Source organism: Rhea americana, unplaced genomic scaffold (assembly GCF_003343005.1).
Source record: "Rhea americana isolate MKP2758 unplaced genomic scaffold, rheAme1 scaffold_49, whole genome shotgun sequence".
Lineage (NCBI taxonomy): Eukaryota > Metazoa > Chordata > Aves > Rheiformes > Rheidae > Rhea > Rhea americana.
In genome coordinates, this window is record NW_028186634.1 from 2571504 (window position 1) to 2593876 (window position 22373).

The window sequence follows — 22373 nt, forward strand, 5'->3', positions numbered from 1 at the left end:
GAGATCTAAATACACAACATTGTGTAAAAAGATCAGACTGTCGTTGTCAAGGAAAGGTTCGACTAATCTTTGCCAGCGTGACCGAGCTGATTTACTTGACCAGAAACATAGCTATGTCTGAACTTTGATATGCATCTGAACTCCTAGACTGGGGAAAGTTTTCTGACGCTTCTCCTTCCCACCATCAAGAAATTTGTTGCATGAGCCAGATGGGAAATGCCATGTACCTCCTGGAGGGAGTTCAGATGTAGTAAAGGTTGCCTTCTGACCAGATTGAAAGGTGCTACGCCTTTACTGCAACAAAAAAAAAGGAATTAAATAGAAGCTGTGTTGACTGCGTGAACTCACCCCTGCAGCTGAACACCAACTAATCAAGCTACAGAAGTGATCCCTTTATTAGGCTAGAAAGTTGTCAGTGCTTTTGCTTTTCCCCATTGTCACCAAAACCCTGGGTTCAATGAGAGAGCAACGTGGCATCTCTGGTGTCTCCTCTGAAAGTGAAAGCAAGTATTGTTAGCTGATACTTCATGACTGATATTTATACCTCTGTTCATTCTCACGTACCCTTGTTGCTGCACCATTTTTTCAAGAACCCTTTGGGGAAAAAGGTTCATACAGGTAGAGGGTAAAATCTTCAAGTGTTGTGTCAGGAGAAAGTCAGACCTGTATGCAGGGATATTCCCTGTGAGGGGAACTCAAAAAAAGGCTATTTGTTAAGGACAATCAATAACAACCTTGCTTGTGAATAAAGAGGGACAGTGGTTGGATTTCAGAAGCTGATATTCCTGACTAATACCAGTGGTCCAGAATCCCACGGGATAAAACATCTACTGGCCAAAATAGGTAGATAGAAACACTACATAAAAGGGCTTTATTTATTCTCTTTCCTACTGTAAAAAGCCTGCATGATAAAGTATGGACACGGAAGACAGGCAGGAGGTTGGAATCTTTGCTCTAAATGTATTAGAACTAGGAAAAAAATATATTTTCTAAAACTATAAGGAAATTCAAAAGCAAACTATTTAGCCATTATGGTCCTCATGCTCACTATCTTTTGTACAAGCTTAAGGAGAACAGCACCATGCAGGTTCTAGTTGCTATCATAATACAGGTAAATGAGAAGCAAAAAAGGTAAATGCTTACAACTGAAGGAGGGCAAATTTCACCTCTAAATCAAGCATCACACAAGCATCATGAAACAAATTTCCTGTTTCTAAATATTACCCTACTAAAAGTATTTACTATGTTCTCAAATACTCCTCTTTTTCAGTATTTTCTGTCTTAGAGACACAAAATGAAGATGCAACTTTTCAATAGTGCACTCCTTTTACATAGCTGTCTCTAGCTTTGTACAACTCAGAAATATAAATTACTTTCAACCTATGTAGCTAATTAATCTAAATCATTCTAATTATACAGTCCTCTTGCTTTATTTGAATTGTCCTTTGGTTTTGTATCTTTGGCAGTTTTATTTTTTTTTACTGTATATTTTTCCCTCTTGGTCATTAATATATAAAGTGAATTAAATTATTTCTAAACCTTGTGGCACAAAATATTTCTCAACCTAAACTGGCTTAACTTGCAAGTACCTCTCTGCCTTTCGTATCAAAGCTATTTTTTTTAATCATCAGTTAAAGCAGTAGATCCCCCATACAATACTTGCAAATCTTGCATATAATTAGAAAAGCCTTTTGTGCAGCATTGTATCAAAAGACTCTGAAAGGAAATGAAAGCAGTAGAATGCTCACAACATTAAAGGATGAAAAATAAAAAAAGCAGTTTTTACCACAGCAGTTGAATGAGGTTTTGACAGCCAGAAAAAAAAGGAGGTTTTATTATTGCTTTTTGTCTCTTAACAATGGAGATGCCCCACAATGGACAAATAACATAGGTTCCTACTCAAGCGTAGAATTTGCATTGCCTCAAAGCATCACCTCCTGCCAGTTATTACCAGACCTTTCTTCTCCTTCATCCCTGCATCACATACACCCTTGAAAATAGCATCTACTCTTGAAAAAGGAGTAGATACCTTCTAAGTATTTGCTTTTCTTTGTGGGCTTCCCATTTCCCTCTGATTAACAGCACAGAGGATATAAAAACGGCACTGATGGAATGGAAGGTTGGCTGCTCAGTTCATCTCCATTGCTCCCATACGAACCGCCTGTCTTGGTAGAGAGAACATTCAAGGAAGGCAGAGCTTGCTTCCAAGAAAGATGAACTAACAGATGAAGAAAACAACTGGATAAAACTCACAGGTACAGTGACAGAAGCAAGTTTACCTGGAAACATACAAAACTGCACAGAAAAGGTGCTGTTTTCCGCAGTTGTAGGGCTCTGCTTTAAGTCTATCTGAAAATCCAAGCCATGAGATCTAATCTACCCTCTGGGAACAACTTTACATGTAGAAAGCAGAGGTAGTTTTATGGTTACCCAGTCTCAGGGTTAACTAGAGCCTGAAGCAGGCAAACATACTAGTTAAAGAAATGAAGCTCTAACTCCATAGGTATCAAGAAAAGAAAATTACACATACTTATTTAGAAATAGAAGCACTTGTGAAAGCTCATGAAAATACGACTACTGGAGCTGTAAGGCAATGGAAAAGCTGAGCATGAGGCAATGAATTCCTAGACCAACGGGGGCCTAAGGGGCCCAACCCTGCACCTATTAATTTCATGCCATTGGCTTCAACAGGGCCATATCCAATAATGTCGGGCGATACTCCTGGTGCGGTTGTTTTTATGTCGTGTTAATACAGTGTTAAGCCAGTTGTTTAAAACTGCTTTGCAGTAATTAAGTAATGGCAGTTACTGTTACATGTGTTTATTAGTAAAAAATAGTAAAGAACTGTTGCTGTTCTGTTCTTTATATGTGGCCTTAGGGACTCTAGCTTTTGTACTCCCCAAAGTGCCCTCTCATTACTGAACTAAACGTGTCAATAAAATACCACAGGGGATAAGGGAGTTTAAATTTTTTTCAGTGGGGATGGGAGCTCAGTTGAACCTGAACATCACTAGAGCACCAGCTGCTCATTTCTTGGAAGGCGAGAGGCAAGCTGTGCATTGCTCTCCTCTTTCCTCCGCGTTGCAGCATTGCTGGGATAGGTGTGCAGGTTGACAAAGGGTCCGATGCTGCAGTTTCCTTACTACTCTGCTTCTCAGCAAGGGCAGTAGATGGGGCTGAAGGTAACAGCGATTGTTCAGAATGAAATGTCAGATATCTGTAATGCAAAAAATGTGGAGCTTTTTAAAAATCCCACAAAATAACCAACATATTGCCACAGAACATTCAAGGATCTAAAGGCCAAGTGACTCCATTTTTCACTTAAGAAAGAAAATTCCCCCCTCTTCCTTGCTGCCTTATTTCTGCTACCAAGCAATAAAAGGCAAAATTCTATCACAAGCTGATAACCTAGAATTAAGATATCATGATCAATGTAATTAACCCATGACAAAACGGAATTCCTTAAACATACATTTGTATTTCACATCTACTTTTCTTTTCCATAATCATGTTTTTCACATAATCACGATTTGGCATGCCTTGCCGTACGGAGAACTTTACTGACTTCTGAATAAAAGTCTGGTAAGGATGAGCTATGCCTAAAGACAGCAAGTTGGGTAAAAAGTAACAGCATGCAAGATCATCAGGGAGATGATTTCTCTTGTCAAGACTAGCTTTGAGCAAGCCACTGTCTCCTTTATAACATTGTGGCTCCAGAATTTTAAAGACTATTTTGTCAAAAATTTTAGTTCAAATTCTGCCAATAAGTAAATCCTGTATATGTCTGACTTTAAAAATTCAGGAGGCAGTAGTCATGATGAAGATTCTTGTTAAACAGTTTTCTTTCTCCTCAACTCCTTATTTGAAGCATATTTTTAATTATGCATCATTGCCCACACATACATTCATTTATGTATATTAATTTTTGCTCCACTTAGCAGAGTGGTCACTTAATTAAATGTCTTCAGTTGTTTTAATGAAAAGAAAAAAAAACAGCTTAAACAGAATGTTGTAACACTATACATTTAAACATACTATTTGTTGCCTTTATTTCAGTCCATTTGTAACACTGATACTAGGACATTTGTGGGAACCGACATTAAAAAGTAATATACTTTTCTAAAGCCTCTAGACTGTTTAGCAGATTTTTAAATGGAAATCAAAATTATACAGATTTTTCATTCTGATAATTTTACCAATTCACTAATTCTTTAATCTTTACAGGTCATTGAACAGCTTCACATTAATGAGATGTAGTTAAGAACAAATTTTACAGTTTTTCTTTTTTCTCTCTTTTTTTTTGAAAAATGTTGCATATCATTTGCAAATTAGAAAGAACTTGTTCCATTTATGGTACATTTATTTAAAATAATCGAGTGCATGAGAGCCAGCTGAACACTGTGTGCAATGACGCTTTAAAACAAATTACCATTTATTTATAAGGAAGAAATAGACTTTTAAAAAGCACACAGACTGCATTTCATTATTAATGGTGTTCTCCATGCAAAACTGATTTCTTTCAGTAAGATATAAAAACAAGAGAAAACTCAAAGAAAAAACAGGAAGAAAGCTTGTCTTGGAGACAAGCATATTTTGCATATGTAGAAATTCATAAAACATGCACAAAAAATGATGACACCCTAGGTGTTTGTATAAGGAATTTCAGGAACTTCTCTGCTAGATAGTTTCGAACTACACAATACTGAGATACTGTATTTAAAAATAAGTAAAAAAATAATTTATACAGACATGTAAATACTTCCCTTTTTGCCAGTATGCACAAAGTATTCAAGATAAACCTCTACCATCAGATGCCTGAAAGAATCAATAATTCTAAATTATTGTAGACTATAATTTCCTACTGTGGAAACAGTTAAAGGTAATTACCTTGGCTCAAGTACGTTAAATTACTATTATTCCTTACCAGACAGTGCCAAGTTGAATAGACTGTTTATCTTTCTAAGTGGCGTGTTAACCACCTGGGGTTTCTAAGGCCAGTTTCTGTGCACAGACACACATGTGCACCACCCAGGAAAGCCAATAGTCCTCACTGGCCAGAGGTCCACTGTTATTCAATGAAGAAAAATTAATCTGATGAAGATTAAACTTCTGAGCTGCAGATCTTGACCTCTGTACAACAAGCTCCTCTAGGCTCATTTGGAAAAGCCTGCAAACTCTGGGCATTCTCCTCCTCCTAGAAGTTAAATGAAGAGCAATTTATACTGTTTATAAACAATTGTTTCATTACAGAAGAGCAGCAGTCAGGAACAAAGACATTCGGGGAGGTAGGTGGTAAGTTATTATTATTATTATTATTTTTAAAGAGTGATTGAAAATTGTATTTCTGTGGGTATGTGTGTTACAATTGCAGCTTGTGCATTCTTTTGCACTTCAGGTCTCTCTCATTCATTTCAATAACAAGAATCTAACCTGTAGCTTTATAGGTCAATATAAAAGCGTGCCTCACCTTTCTTGGTCAATTTTAACTGAAGTACAGATAGAAACATAAGCAGATTTTCTTTTGAGTCAATTTTTTGAAAGGCTCAGAAAATGCACTGGTTTCAAAGACATGTGAACTCCTGGAACATAATATATATACACTTGATTATTCCAGAAAAGTTCTTAGCATAGAGGGATGGCTTACCTAAAGCCTGGACCTACTATTACTAATTATGTCACTGCTAAGAGGCAGCAATTTCAGTGCTTGATAGCAAATTCTGATCTGGCCAGTGATCTGACAGCAATTCCAAATTACTCATTAGTGATCTTCACTTCAAGAGGTGCTTTGTAAAAACCTAAACTAATTCCTTGCTCTCTCATCGAAACAGCTCTTTGCATCACCTCTGAAACACTAAAACTAAAGTTTCTCTGTAGCTGGCAGCTATTGTCATTGATGAGATTTGAGGTTTTTCCTCTCTAATAAGCTTCCTTACAAAAGTTCTTAGCAAAGAAAACAGAAGGAAGAGACCTGTTTACAGCTCTGCAGTTAGCTCCTCTGATGAGCTTGCTTTCCAGCTAGTCTGATTTTTTGAGTCTTGCAGCCTTGGGGAGTGACACATTCTCTGTGTATGTTTTATTTCTTCATTTTAATATTCTTTTCACAGTGAAGGGCCACTGAGAAGTATTATCCTCACTCCTTCTTCATTTCTTCTGGTTCTCACTGCCTTACTATCAGATGCAGAGAGAACAACCCACATCCGGTTAGCCCAGTGACTTCTACCAGGCCAGGGGCTATCTCAAACCCTAACATGTCAGCTTACTGTTGCAATGGCAGGCTGCTCTCCCACAGGATTTCAAGCAGATCTGTTCTTTCTTCTCTTTCTCAAAACACGGAAAGAAGGCAAAGAAATAACCAGGCTCTGGAGGGAGAGACACGTCATAAAAAAAGTAAAGACATAATATACAGGGCCAACCCCTATTAGCATCCAAATAACATAAAGAAGAGAGAGAACATGAATGCCTACCTTCCTCCTCATGAGTGGTCAATGGAGGGGAAAAGATATCTTGCCCTGCATCTCCCATATGGTGCTTCCATCTTCTGGATAGCGGTCTTCAAGCACAACAACTTCTGAAAGCCCCTATAATGCATTTCCTAAAATGGCCTACACCACAATTAGGTCATTTCTGTTACTCTCAGATGCTTCTTCCAGTTTTTTTGGTCCACTCTCATCCAGTATGGGATATGCATCTGTTTCTTCATGAACTGGCCAATGGAAAAGGTGTAATGTAACCACTATAACTAATGTTTTGTCCTAGAATCTGATTTCAGTTGAGTTGTAGCTGAGACAAGTTATAAAAGTTTCTGGTCAGCCAGTGTGAGTGGAGCCAAAGCACATGAAATTGAATTTTAAAAACTTGCGCTACAGTTCTATTAAAACATGGTTTGGCTTGGGGTAATAAAGTCACAGAGTTACAGTATGTACAGACACGATTTAAATTATTATACTTCTGAACACCTACATAATAGTAGTTCTTATATGTGTAGTTTTTGTTATAGAACACTAAAACATGCTTGAAGCATAATATTGATGTAACATTGAAAACACTTAGCATTCAAACACAGTTCTAATATAGATGGACAGGTAGTGCCTATCCATTAAGGAAAAACCCACAACCTTCACTGCACATCCAAATGTGAAGCTTTAAGTGGAAATTGAAAGAATAGTGATATAAAAATTACTAATATTCTTAACTTTACCCATAAGCAAGTTGTATGAACAATCAAGAATATGCAGGAAAACAGTTTCCTTCAAGCTGATGATCCCTAAGTGCTAAGATTATCTTCCCACTAAGATTTTTTCTGTTGAAAGATCTAGACAGTTTTCTCTGTAAAGAACTACAGTGCATTGTGCCTCTCAAAAATATGAAGAAAAATGGTTTCTGAATGCTTTCTTCTCCTCTACTGAAAAGAACAGCTGGTGGTCCAGCTATTTGGTGATACTAGTACTGGCATTTCTCACTTCTTACTGCAGTGGATGTGGATTACTCACAACCCAAGCACTGTCACAGCTCAGATGCTGGCCATAACACAGGCCAGACACTGGAGCTGCATTTCGATTGCCTAGACCTCTGTGTGGCTTAAAAGGCACAGGCTGGTCCCTGCAGTGCTACAGCTGTTCCTCCGACAAGGAATGAACCTGCAGCGTCCTTGGGGACAGTTTGGGCAGTTCACAGAATCGCCTTCCCGCTGAGCTGAATCACTGTTCGCAGTGGTCATTTTGGAACTGATGTGTGCGGCAACTGATAAAATACCAGTGAAACTATCTTTTAAAAGTAGGCAGAAGAGCACAATGGATATATTGAGAAGCCAAGACAAAAGAAAAATAACAGACCTATGTAAGCTTTGCTTTTTTTTTTTGTTTTTTGTATTTTTTTAAAAAAGACTACTGTTTTTCCTTTGTTATATGGAAACAATTATTAAGAAATTATTGAGAAAGTAGTTGATAAAGAATAAACCATTTGAACCTTGCTACTATATAACATATGGGTTTATATGTTATATAGTAGCAAGGTTCAAATGGTTTATTCTTTATCTATATCAACTACTTTCTAGTCAAAATCCATTGTAATAAGAAGTGAGAAATAATATAAACAATTCAAAGAAAATGTAAGATTTCTCAGTTTTTTGACAGTTTTAGAAAAAGGCAGTCATAACTCACTGATTGGAGATGACAATTAATGTTTTGGGCTACAAGGAATGAGAATATTCCATAATTAACATCTTTCAGACAGATAAAAATTGCTGTAGAAAGCCTTATAGGTGGTACAATACTTTCTCAGGCATTTATTTATACTTAGCAGATGATAGTTCACCCAAAATAATACCAGACAGTAATTTGGATTATATTACCCATGCAATTAAGATTGAACTCTGTATGAATGTATAAGCAGATCCAAGCAAAGCAACATAGACAATCCTTGTCATCTTTATGTTCATTCGCTTGGTCTCTGACCAGCAAATCTAATCTCTTCTTCTAAAAATTCTAAACTAATTTCACCATTCCTTGTTGGAACTGGGTTGATGCACTTTTTATAGGCCTCAGTGATTTGTCCTTGCAAAATTATATTCTCCACCAAGCCAACAGAGCCTTCCACTAAAAGAGCCTTTGATTTGGAAGCAGAAAAATTGTGTGATACTCCTCAGTTGTGATCTAATGTTCTCACCAATGTTTTAGCCTCGTGCCTCACAAATACGGAAATCTGCCCTTATTGAAAGAGTTTATACAGTAACCACAAGAAATAACATTACTGGAGAAGTAAAGAGAGTTTCAAGACAAAATGAAAATCTCTTTAATGGGACTCTACTCAGCTTTCTAACCTAAGGCTGTTTCAGATCCTAAAGGCATGAAATCTGGCCAGAATCCAGTCTCTCTGGCATGGACCGAATGTAACACTCCAGATTATTCTCTAGGCATTCTCTGTGATGTTTTATTTCATGCCTAGCTCTAGGTTGCTGTCTCATTTCAGGCAGCGTTCTGCACTACTCAGCGTTCAGTGGATTTTTCTGTCCAAAGAAGCCCATTTCCTGTAAGACCCATCTAAAATGAGCCCGGTGAGCTGAGAGAATGACCTGGCACAGGCAGCACACATGCTGACATCTCACCTCTAGCCTCTAGACCAAGCTTGGTGGTTTTTTCCCTGGCACCTCTTCCAAGTTACTGATATTCCTCTGCACTTCAAAAATGGCAAAACCCAAGAAAATGTACAGTGACTAAGCCAGAAATAAGGATTTTTGCAAACAGCTCTTTCCCTGTCAATACACCCTCATCTCCAGCTTGCTTTCTCAATGGCAGTAAATCTTGTTCCTCTTGAGCCCCAGGAAGATCTTTGTGTCTCCTTGGAGCCTGACCCACTGTAGCCTCTCGACGTACAGGGCACAGCCCCATGGTCTCACGTTGATCATCTGCAGTTTCGTCAACATGGGCTAAATTCTGGACCAAAGTGAAAAGCAACCAGCTATGAGGTAAGCAGGTAGATGAGAATTTTAAAATGTCTCACAGGAAGATGATTGAAGGGAGACGAGCAGTTTCACAAAGGAAAGAAAGGAAGGAAGTTTCACACAGGAAAGGAGGTGACTGTGCGTGCATGCTTTTTCCGAAGCAGGTTAGGGACGAGAACCCAGGCAAGACTCAAGGTCAGAGAACTCAGACAATGAGCAGAATCCAGGTCAGGATCTGGTAAGAACAAGAATTCACTGACAGGGACCTGAAATGACAGAGGACATTGTAGCAAATTTAGCATGTAGTAAACAGTTAATTGCACCACAGAGAAAAATGGTGCAAGAAAGGGATTTTCCTGCAACAGGAGAGCTGACAAAATAGTTCAAGTCGCTCAAAATAAATAATACACAACGAAAATCAATCCAGCAGGGGCCTTTAGACTGTATGTCTTGCATTAAAATGTAAAATAACACATTCGTTTTCAGATCAGACCTGCATTTTGAAATTTAAAATTTACTACCACATTCTACATTTGTAGAGACTACTATTAACAGATAGTCCTAATGATAACATGAAAATGGATATACAAAAGAATAAAGCAATAATTTAATCTCCAGACTAGATCTCTGGAGATCCTCTGGTCCAAACACCCCACCAAAAGCAGGGCCAGCTCTGATTTCAAAATTAGAGATACCTTCAAAGTTAGATCAGATTGCTCAGGGCCTTGTTCTGTTGCATTTTTGCAACTTTGTATCTCCACAGATGGAGAATTCTGTCTCCTATACCAATGTTTGATCACCATCAGGGTGAAATCTTCCTAATATCCAGACACAATTTCACTCAGAGGTGTGTCTGTTGCCCCTTCCTCTTCTGCTGTGCACATCCAAGAAAGAGTCTGGCTCCATCTTATTTTTGATCTCCTATGAGGCATTTGAATGCAACAGTAAGATTTGCCCTTTGTCTTCTTTTCTTTAGACTGAACAAACTTTCAGACTCTGCTTGTATGTCATGGGCTCAAGACCTGTGACCATCTTGGTAGACCTCATCTGAACCTGCTCCTGTGCGTTAATGCCCGAAACACTGCAGACAGCACACCTGACAGTCTCACTTGTATTGAAGAGAGGGAAAAAATTACTTCCCTTGACATGCTGGCTACGCTGTTGCTGACGCAGCAAGTATCAGTAGGTGGTTGATTGTTCTTACTCTAAGGGCACATATTGCTGACTGGTGTCTGACTTGCTATCTGTCAGGACCGCAGGTGCTCCTTCAAGAGGTATACCCTTGTCAGCCTGCCTCAGCCTGTACAGTCCATGAGGCTATTCCATCCCAGCTGCAGGCTTTGCATTTGCCTCTTGAACTCCATGAGATTCCTGTTATACCGTTCCTCTAGCATGTTGAGGTTGCTCTGGATTGATGGACTTGCTCTCCAGCATATCAACCAGTCTCCCCAACACAGTGTCATCCATGAACTCCCTGAGGGTATGCTCCATCTCGTTATCCAGGTCAGTGATGAAGACTTTGGAGTGCATCAGACTCAGCATTAACACTTGAGGAACTCCACTAGTAACTGCCCTTCAGCTCTGCTCTGAACTCCTGATCCTCTCAGCCTTTTGGTCCAGTCAGTTTTCCACCCACCTTAGAGTTCACCCACTCAGTCCATATCTCAATAAAACATAAATCAGTCGTTGAAAAACAATAGTAAAAGTGTAATTCAGAACCATTTCAAAAACAGATTTGCCATTTCAAGTTCTAGGAAGTAAGGTACTCCTACGAAAAGGAGGGAGGGTGAGCAGAGAAAAGGGGCAGGAAGTCTGGGAGATCCTGCCATGGGGGAGAGCCTTTTTCCTGTGCCAGGTCTGCTGTCAGGAGCTGGTGTAGCTGTCACCTGTCAGCAATAATCTTTACTTCTCCAGTAACACCTGCCAGCCTCAGCCTTCTGGGGTCCTGCTTGGCAATGGAGGGGCAGAAGGGCTGTTTTGCTGCCCCAGCAACTGTTTCCTGTACTGCGACTACAGTCAACGTAGGTATTATTCTTGGTTCAACTTTCCAGCCAAGAAGTCTAGTTCTAATATAAAAATTCTATGCATGTCAAACAAGTTCTTAAAATTTACCAGAAAAAGAGGATATTAAAATTGTGATGTGTACAAACTTTAGTGTGTTACTTGAAGTGTATATATAAAAATGTATTTATACAGTTTTTTCACTAAAACAATACCAGTTTCTTCTTGTGACTTAGGAGAATCGTACCACTTTGGCAGATTCTTTAAATAACCAAAGCACTTGCATATATTGATCCATCCTTCTTTCCCTACAGATACTAGTTATTGCAGTGTTTGGGGCCAACTGAAAAATATGCTTTCAGTCATTTGCCATTGAAAGCTTATATGCTACTTTCTAAGACATACACTAGTGGCTTTTTTTCCTGTAAGGAAAAGCATTAGAGATCTTCCATGTCCCTGTTGTGAAATTTGTGTACTTCTGCTTCACTTCTCAATCCAACTTAACATGTACATCTGTCCTGTTTTAGCAGTCAGTAGCTTTACCAAACACTGAAAGTAAGAGAGTAATAAATGATACTCGGTTTTAAAGTAAGCTTAAGACATGACTAAAAATCCATTTTCTTCAAAGCTCAAAAGAAATCCTTTCATAACCACTCTTGACAGACCACAGAGGATGGGATCTAGACATCTTTTAAACAAGAGGTTGTAGATGCCAACTTTATTTCTCAAGTGGCTAAGCCAGATGTATTAACTCAAATGGAACAAGAAAGAAAGATGCCTTCCCTATCCCAACAAGCCTATTATCATGAGGGCCTGTGAATATTATGTGTTCAATGTTCTATGTGAAAGAATGAATAGTAAAAGCTTTCAAAATGAAGTCAGCTGTAAATGCACACTGGTTTTTGAACTTAAGATGAAAGCTCCCATGAAAGCTGGCCTTTTAAAAAGTTAAGAGAACAACATTTGAAAAATGAAGGCACTGCAGAAATAAATATCTATTTTTTAAAGCAGATTTAAAGATGAATACACCATAATCACAGAACTTTTTTAAATGAGATTTTTCTGTATTTCCAGTTGTACTAATCTGATTTTTAAGAAAGATTATGCATAGATCCCTCCTGCTATAATTTTTATATACTTCAAAAAATAAGTACTGGTCCCAATTCTAACAGTATTATATTGAATTTAAAAATACGTGCTATTTTTTTCCAAAACTGCACGTTTTAAAATCAGCACTGATTACAAAAATAAGAAAAAAGATGGAACTGCTAGTTTCACAGCTTCAGGGCTGGAAAACATTAACTGAACACACAGAGAAAATTTCCAGAGTACATTCCAGTTGAAATAAATTACCTTATTCACAGCAGTTACTCCAAAGCAAAGTGGCTTTTGTTTCAGGATAGAGTAGCCACACAGGGGTATAGTCTGTACTAAATCACATGCCACTTCACATTTTTGCAAAACCTACTCCGCTCTTTATTCTCAGGCAGGTTAGATGTAGGCCTTCCACGCTACACCTGGAAGATACTAAGAAATATATCTAGACCCACATTTCATTACTTCTGCCAGTTCTGTGACTCTTAAATCCAGGTCATGACTTCTTCTGGGGAGGAGGATGTTACACAATCACGGCCAGATCTAAGCACATACAATTTTGGTAGCTGCCTCGGCCAGCAACCAGCCAGTGTGTCAAAAATGGCTGTTGTCTCAGAACCTGCTTCAGCTCTACAAGAGCCCAGGTAAGTCAAGCTGACGATTTTCGTCTTCTCTGTCCCTAGCAGAGATACTGGGGAAGGCAGGCAGAGCTTAATGCTGGTGCAGGTTCCTCCTTGCCACAGCAAGAGCATATCCTGCCCCCTCCTTCCTGCCTTCTAGTTCTAGTAGGAGCAGCAAGTCCAGCTCTGCAGTACTCTTGCTCTTTTTCCCAGGTCCTCTGTTTCTTACAGCAGCTCACCCCAGTCCCTTATCTACAGAGTATCTAAGTTCAATTTTTGGCTGGTACCACTGAGAAGCCGTGAGCTGATGCTGAGCACAGTTCCCTATGCGTGAATGTTTGCAGCTGACTAGTCCTGAAGTATGTTATTGGGTAGATCTGTAAAGCAGAGAATCCTTACAACTGGACCCTAGAACTAGTTCTATCTTAGTGTGTATGATGTGTGAATTACTGTATTTTCCCACCAAGGATAAATAATACAGTTTTTACTGAAGCAAAACATACCCTAGGTCAAGTTCTTCCTCCTCAGTTATACTGGCAGCCTGGAGTAAATGAATTATGTCAGAGTCAAAGTGGACTGTAACAAAATCAATGGCATTTTATCAGATACTATAGCTAGGGGCAGAATATGATCCAACATGTACATTTTGAACAGGATTCTTTTAAAAATCCTTCACAGAAATAAAACAAAAACAGTTTATTTTTCTTGATAATATTCAACCCATGCAGTGCAACTCACAAGAGACCAATAAATGATTCTTACTGGAAACTTTGAAAAATCATTGCAAAAGAAAACATTTATACAAGTTTATGAAGGCTTCTGAAGTACGGTTGATATGTTGAGGTCCAAAAGGACTGTAAAGTATCAGGATATTACATAGAGTAATTCTGATGGTTCTTATTCTGTTTACACTGAATGCAGTTCAGTTTGCTTTTTGCATATGGGAAAAGTTAATTCTATACTGAACAATGTTTTGATTCCACTCTAGCGAATTTCTTATAGAAACACAAAAGACTAGTTGGATTAATAACACAAGTAATAAAAATACTTTCCACTTTATAGTATGGAGATAAACATATGTATTTGTAATGGAAAAATGTGTTTTGGTGGAAAAGATATAAAATTGAGATCTTGCCAAGCAGGTTTGGAGAAAGTAAAAGTACCTCTGGATACTCACCGAAAACTGTTTTTTTTTTTTCCATCTAATATTTGTTTATAGCAAAGGTATTTTTCTTAGATCACTTTTTGGTATAAGTTTGCTACTGAAGATAATTAAAATTTACTTTAAAACTGTAGTGGGGTCATTGCAGGATTTTAATGAAAGTGTGATGCAACTCAGTGCAGTTTTTCATCAAGATTTAAACCAAATTTGCTAAGTTTATGAGCCTTTCAGAAAATTTGGGTCAAGTCTAGAATGAATCCAAATGGATTTATGGCACTGTGTTGAAAATAGAAGTATCTTGGAAGCTTTTTCAGAAAGTTTGAAAATTAAGTAATATCTTCAATACAGTAAATCAATAGGATATCCTCCCATGGAATAATTGCTCTGAGAGCAATACTCTACAAAGATTTTACATGTTCTTCGATGTACTGACTTCCAAGAGACAGGCCTGTAAAACAGGAGAAGGCCTTTAATTCATGGCTACTAAACATATTTCCTTGCTCTAGAGCTATCAACAGCTTCATAAAAAGACAAAATTATTATAAGACAAAGTTATTAGAACTACTAAGCCAGACAATCGACATCATTCTAGCAATAATTGATCTTTATCACTTCATACCAGCAGACCAGCCTGGATACCATGTAGGAGCTTCATTAAAATATTCATATAAATCAACTTCATGGAGCACTTTTAGTCATTTGTTGGGTCTGTTGTGGCTAAGATGCAACAAATCTTGTTTGACTGGTAGACAAGAGGCAGTAATTGACACCAATCAGGGTTTTTATAACCCTGAATTAGCCACAACATCTCTCTGCCAGAAGCCTGAGCAAATGAAAGTAGGGGACTTAGAAACTAGGAACATAGAAACATAGAAAACATGGAAGAGAATTCAGAATATGTTTGCTGGAGATATTATGAGGGAGCATAAAAAACATGGAGGAATGCAGGAATAGTATTGATTAACCACGGAAAGCTGAAGGAAATCAGAATTCATTGTTTCTGTGGTCACAGAAACACTTGTTCCTTTTTGCCCATCTTCTTGTAAGATATCAGAGATTGATTACAGGTAGAAATAAGATATTAGGTAAAAGTGGATGGCTCTTAGACAAGCAGAACATTTATTTTCCTAAACACATAGCTCATGGGATGTAGTAAATTAAAAACCTCTGCTATTCAGGAATTTGCATTAGATCAACAAATGGTTCCTTTTCCCCTGAAATTCTCTATGTTAATCATGCCCTTAATCACTTTTGCCTAGGTGTGGAACATCTTTCACGGCGCATAAAGAATGTAGGCACTTAATGCAATAGCAGCAATAAATACTAAAAATCTGAATTTCACCTTGCATACAGGTCACATAGTATGCATGTTCTCACATTGCCTTGAACGTTATTGCAGAATTAAAGCTCATATGAGTGAAGTATGAAGATTAGAATATATAGACTTACCAAGAACGTTTTTGGAGCAGGGATCCCTCATGAAAATTGGTACATGCTGTATGACTTAATGTTTGTAGTAATCTTTCACGCAACCTTATATTGCAATTGTTTCCGTAGAAAGTATTATCTCTAGTTATGATAAAAGTATATAAAATTGCATCTTTGTCTTGACATGCAAAGTCTGCAAAACACTTTTTTTCATTTCGTCAAATGTAACGTGTCTCCAACAGTTTGAACTGGAAAAAAATTGGGCAATACTTTTGAGAGTATTCTTTTCAGGTGCCCCATGAGCCATTTAGATAAAAGGGGGTGCACATCACACTGGCAGATGCAATCAATATCAGACATAGATTTGTTGTAGAATCACTCCTCCAGAACAGAAGGGAAACTCAGCTCACAGCTAGCAACACCTCCACGTCTCTGGGGAAAGCAAGAGGACCCAGCAACTGTTCTTACAGTCTGCACTGCAAACTTCAGTCCAGGCCTTGGCATTTTGCAAACGTTACAAAAAACAGACTGCAGCTGTAAAATAGAAATGCTACAGTACCTGTCCGAGGCCACTGACTACAAGAGCTGGGCTTTGTGTAAGAAATCTTTTCCTTTCCATCCTATGCTAACTGCAGAAGACTGTACTGCCACAGGGAGAAGCTTTTCCTTGAGACTGGAGTCTCTGGTGTCAGCTCAGATGAGCCACTTCAGCTACCATCCGGCAGACGAGCCAGCTCAGCTGTAGGCAGCTCAGCTGGACAACTGGGAACTTGCAGAAATGTAGGCTTAGATTGAAACATACCCAACAACTGAGATCCACACTGTGATTTACACGAACCTAATAACTTGCCCAGCCACAAGCATCTTGTGGGAGTAGGAGGAAGACACTCAAGTTAGAAATGTTTTGGGAAAATCCTAGCCAAACCTTCTACCTCTGTGATCAGCTTCAGCTGATAAGGCTATTGTCACAAAAACCAAAACTAGAAAATAATTTCCCTTCAAAATATAAAATGTAGATGAACTTTGACATTTCTAGACCAAAGTCAAACTCCAGGCAATACCATATAAGCAATTTCTGTCACTGTTATGAAATACATACAACACTGAGACATGTTAGTTAAGAGATGCCCATTCGTCATTTGTGCATTTACAGCACACTTCCTACTGCTTGAACATAGTTTCCATGGCTTGATGAAGTACATACAGATATCATTGTGATCTTCTATAAAATGCTAGCTGATATCAAGAAAATGCAAATACTCTTAAGTGCTGTGAGATCCAGATTCACAGGGTACTGCTGTAGCTGAATTGTTTGAAAAGACATATGGCATCCCAAGTGTAACAGATAGTTGAATCTCAAGAGGGAACCATTGTTCATTCATCTGGACCAAGTGACATTCTTTATGCAAGAATAATTCCTGATTAAAGGGTGAGTTTTAATGGAAACTAATTAGGCAACCTCTTTAGCCTGGGCATAATGATCAAATGAGCTGTCACATAGTACCTGATACAATGATCTCACTTGGTACAAGATTTTATTCCTTAGCAATTACACTCCCACGTTGCACTGCATGTGTTTATTGCCTGGAGCACACATGTCAAATTAAAGAGCAGCTTATGCACCTGATATTTAATTATTGCCTAGCACTACAGACAACCAGGGAATGTCAAAGCGAGCAGTCCTGCACTGGAGCAACTAAAACTGATATCTTCTTTGGGAAAGAAAAAAAATAGAGATGAAATATGTATGGACGATTCAGTTGTCTTACAATTCACAGTTACAAAAAAATGGCCTCCCAAACCTTAAATAATTTACTGTTATGCTGAATGCAGAGAATTCTGTCAAAGCCGAATAGTATGTGAAACAGGTTCAACGGCTCACATGATTATTTGTATTAGATGCATCTTTACATGATAAAAGTGTTTATAAGAAAATGGTAGGATTTGAGTTGTTTTGAGCTGTCTTATACCAACTTGAAATACCAAAAGAATCACTTATTTATTCAGGTATGGACTAATATACAGGTGTTAAAAGAAACACTCATTTCTACAACTCTGTTATCCTGCAGTTAACCTAAAATCATCCTTAGCTTTCTGGAAACTTTCCTAAATTCCTTCATAGTCAAATCACCTCCTTAATCCTAGTTGTAATAAGGCTGAAATTAAAAGCCCGCAATACTAAAAAAGATGTAAGCAAAGTGTTTCCAGCAAATTGAGACATGCTAACCAAAAAAGAAAGTTTTATGGCTGTGATGGAGGTGATGACAGTAAGGTGAGGAAAAATCCATACAGCCCCAAGTTTTGACTGCAATTTTTAATAAAGAAAAAATGTGCACAATACAAAAGAGTTTCTCTTAGTCATTGATCTGTAATGGAACACCCAAATAGAGATCTGATGGTATCCTGTGGCTAAGAAAGTTGTGTGTGTATCTTGGACCATTCTACTTCAAATAAAGGAATCTAATTACCCGCAATCTTAATTGCACAGTCTAATACTAAAAAGGCTTAATAAGAGTGCTTTTGTATTTACAAAACTGCACAGCTTGTGAAAGAACCCTCAAAACATTTGGCAGGAATCCCAGCCGAGGAGGTATGACTGACTGGAACCTCTAATGACTACAACATGTAAACAAGTGTTTTGTTTCGACTGATAATCATTAACTTCCAGTGTCAGACTTATCCCACAAGGTTTTGTTCACTGCTTCACCAGCCTGCTTTACAAAGGCATCTGGTGCTAAGGGAAAGGGGGAAAAAAAAGTGCAGAGTGCTATACAGTGTTGTCACTCTTAAACTAAAGTGGCAGTAGGCAAATGAAAGGGTCATGAGGTAAATGCTTCTAACAAGGAGCAAGCTGCTGTGATAATTCCCACCATTCTTTGATAGTCCCTCTTACTGTGTGACTTAGTGACATAATGTGCTAGACCTCCTGGTTATTTTATTTTATTTTTTAATGAAGAAAGGTAATTCGAAACTGAATCTCTCTGAATTATTGTTTCATGCCTTGGTAGCTTTTAAAATTATGCACACACAGAAAAAGGGAATTTGGTTTTCCTAACTACTGCAGTACTGGAATAATCTGTGGCTAAGTGCCGGATTAAAAAAAAAAAAAAAAAAAGACAGAGCAGTAGTGGAATAAACTCATAGAAGGGCAAATCTGGTATTATCACAGAAAGTAAGGATGTCAGAAATTACACAAACTGCATTGGTTATCTCAGCTTTGAAAAGGTGCTCACACAACAGCAGTGATTTTAAAAGTGAATTTCCAATGGCTAACCCCTCAGCTAGGGTAAATCTGCTAAAATGGAGATACATTGATTTCTAGTTATTCATTTGCTTTAATAATAAAGTAGTTATTGTTCAAATAATTTTATGTAGACACACTGATGAAATTGTAAAAGATTATATTCATTAGGTAAGCTGTTTTGTGAAACCTTGCAAGCTATAAAGGAAAACCTAAGTAGCTTCTATTTACATTCTTAACATTTTCTTAGCTTGAGAAGTGCAACTACTTCAGTAATTTTTAATCATGTAATGGTAGATAGGCTGTCTTTTGAGAGTCTAGTAAAATAGCAAGAGTAGCTTATAGACTGCAGATCAGTACTTCTGTGGCTACCTGTGAGTAAAAGATCGTTTGTAAACTCCATTTTACTATTGATACCACTGAGACTAGTTTCAAACTTTACACTTATTTCATGCCCTAGTAGGATCTTGCCTTTATAACAAGCATTTCCTGATCAGTTTTAGTAGAGCAGTGCAAAGCGTACCACAAATAGCTCTCATGACTGCATGAAGGAATTTATGCGTGCAACCCTCAAACAGCTTTGATATACAAGCCGGCAGAACTAGGTAGGAGCTGTGGATCCGCCTGGTTAAATTTATTTAAAAACACTTGGCAAAGCAAGTTTGCAATTGTTTAATTTTCATTATAACTGCTGCCTCACAAGATAATGAGCCCTCATAACAGTGTTTTATATAAAAGCACATTATGCCTTTACACAGCACACATAAATGGCCAGTGATTATTAACAATGTTAAAATGTCAGTAGAACCAAACCAGCATAACGGCATACATTTAGCTGCCATAAAAGCTGCAAATGACTGTTACATTGTTTTAAAAGGAAGCATCTTAAAAAGGCACTTACAAATAGAGGAAAAGAAGTATTTGTTATGAGGAACAGAAATTTGGAAGAAATGCCAGTCAAATTTGACTTCATGAAAAGCATTACCCTCAAGAATCAGCTAAAGTTCATTGCTGCTGCTATTAGTATTCTTAGTTTTAGGATTAGAGACAAATTGCTCCATAAATATTTTTTGTTTTAACCTTTGACTTAAAAACTTGTTCTCTTGCCATCACAGGACTTCAGTGCTTTGATACGTTTTATGAAAACATTGTCAAAGTAAAACTTCAGAGAGTCCAAATATGCACATTTGCCACTGATTTCACTGGCTGAAAAATAAAGAAGTCCACTTTTAAGTGAAAGTCTGCAAAGAAAAAAATATTTATAGAGGGTAATCACTATCTAAATTATTACAAATATTTTAGAGGCTTTTACACTCACAATGTCACTCATGGTGTCATTTTAGACACAAGTACTCTTCCTCTCATTCACTGAGGGGAAAATTAACATGGTAAGAAGTTTGAATCACACAGGATTCATGTTATTTTGCTGTCATTGTTCACTTACAGCTGTCCTCCAAAACTATTCTTGTGATTTTGAAATTATTCCGCTCATTTACTAGCTTATTTTTAGGTAATTTTTATTTTTAAATTAAAAAAGGAAAGAAAAAATGTAATTTTTCAATTTTGATAGAAGAATACAAAATCATCTAAAATACTAAACTGCATTTGTCAGAAGGATTAATTTTTCTCCAAGTAAACTATGAGATATACAAGCCTATGTACATTAAATTATTTTTGTTTTTAGCTATCCTGTTGCAAGGTCACATGCTGTATGTTATTTCATACATTAATAAAAGGTATTTAAGAGCAAATGGGTTGTGTTTATTTTTTCCTTAAAGATACGGATTTATAAGAGAAAGCTTCAGTCCCTTTATTAAAAATGAAAATACACAGAAATGTGAAATTGAGCATTTTCTTAGACTGTCCTAGCCCATGATCAGCAGTCAATGATATTTTAGAAATTGTTTTTATTCTCATCTGCTGTCAATTTATTTGACAGACAGTAGCCTATTCAAATGCAATATACTCAATAAACATTTGTATCTCTCTCTCATCAACCACTATCCTAATTTTTTTGGGGGGTTATTAGAAACCAAATATTTGAGACATAGAAGAATAAACTGGTGCATTTGTATTATTGACGTAATACAGATTTTGAAACAGAGAGAAAAGAAAAATTTAAATCATGACTTTAAAATATTAACATTTCATTCCCCTCATTGGGTGCTGAATTGTAAACTGAGTTCAGATGGTAGGTAAATTAGTCTTCTTTAAATGTGCATTAAGTAGATACTGTTTTTTTTCAAGTTGGAAATCTATCATTTCTCTCCAGTTAGCTTTAACACTTAGCAGGTTTATAATAAACACGCACACAAGCAAAGAAAGCTTGAGCATTAGCAGAGATGTTGAGAGGGCAATTAATTAAGCCACATTAGTACAATGTGATCAAAAACTAAACGTCAGTATCCTCGGGGCAAAAACACATTTCATGCCAAACTTTACAAACACACAGGCATATGTGTACGTATATAAATGCTACACACACACACACACAGAGAACATATATTAGACAGATCCTTCTTTTAAGTATGAAAAAAGCATCAGAGTAACTATTTTCACTAGCTGCTTAGTTTATTTGCACTGTAAATTATTTCAGATCAGATTTTAAAGCTCGTTTGATTTTTGATATGCACAAAAAGAAACCATTGTCTGATACTGTATATGCTGATTGCCTGGCACCACCCAATGGCAACCATCAGAAATGCAGATGGCAGCTCTTAGAGATGTAGATAGAAAATTTGTCATCATCTGGTAAACATAGTAAAGAAAATAAGCAGTGGGTGTTTTCACAGAAATAATGAACTGGTATTCTTTCCCTAAGAAATTAGCAGCTTTATTTTAAATTGGAAAACTTGGAAAACCTTTTTTTTTTTTTTTTTTTTTTTTTCCTGAGACAAACTGCTAAAATGTACTTTGGTATTGCCACATATTTCATCAGTGCTTTACTCTAATCTGTCTGACACCCTGGCACGCAGGTGCCAGGTTCATCGCTTTCTTTCTAAGGGCTGGTCTTCTTTATCATATCCTCAAAATGGGATAATCATTTTTCACTACTCACAGAAAAAAATTCAAAAATGTAAGCAGTATTTGGGCTTGTCCTTTTTTTATTTCAATGTACACATAAGGAACTGGAAAAAAGATGAATTCGTGAAGCATGTTCTTTAAAGCACAGATTGCTTGCTATAGGCTTTGCATAGACCTGAAGGTACCAAACTTACCAGTTTCTAGGGCTTTATGGATTACAAATGGCACAAACATGTAGTGCCAGCAGAATTCCACAAAAACTGACAGTGGTTTGACAGGGGAAGTTAAGTCTTGAATGCCATCACTAAAAATTCTGTGGCAGTCTCATTTATTTTCAAGTAAACTGGACCTTTCCAATCTAAA